The 320-nt window shown below is 32.2% G+C and overlaps 1 non-coding gene across 1 annotated transcript; it reads left to right on the forward strand.

Annotated features, from left to right (window-relative positions):
- Nucleotides 1-96: 96 nt before the first annotated feature.
- Nucleotides 97-199, forward strand: LOC114578378. The gene has a single exon (XR_003699427.1). It is a non-coding gene; the product is annotated as a U6 spliceosomal RNA (small nuclear RNA).
- The last annotated feature ends 121 nt before the right edge of the window (nt 200-320 follow it).

Genomic DNA, 320 nt, shown 5'->3' on the forward strand with positions numbered 1-320 from the left:
TTAAATATAATTAATATATAATTAAATAAAATAAAAATTATCTTAGCTCTTTTTTTTTTGAAGAAATGAACTCAATAATTTATTTAAATTATATTTGTCTCTTCAGAGACATCCGATAAAATTGGAACGATACAGAGAAGATTAGCTTGGCCCCTGCGCAAGGATGAGACGCATAAATCGAGAAATTGTCCAATTTTTTTTTAAAATCACTTACTCGTATACTTCTATATGTTCTAATTTCTCTTTTGTTCTGGCATCCAAGGCGATTATGGGGGAATTCTAGGGTTGCCCTTCGTGGGTTCGGTGGTGACTTCCTGCTT

The sequence above is a fragment of the Dendrobium catenatum genome, unplaced genomic scaffold (genome assembly GCF_001605985.2).
Source record: "Dendrobium catenatum unplaced genomic scaffold, ASM160598v2 original_scaffold_4448, whole genome shotgun sequence".
Classification (NCBI taxonomy): Eukaryota; Viridiplantae; Streptophyta; class Magnoliopsida; order Asparagales; family Orchidaceae; genus Dendrobium; species Dendrobium catenatum.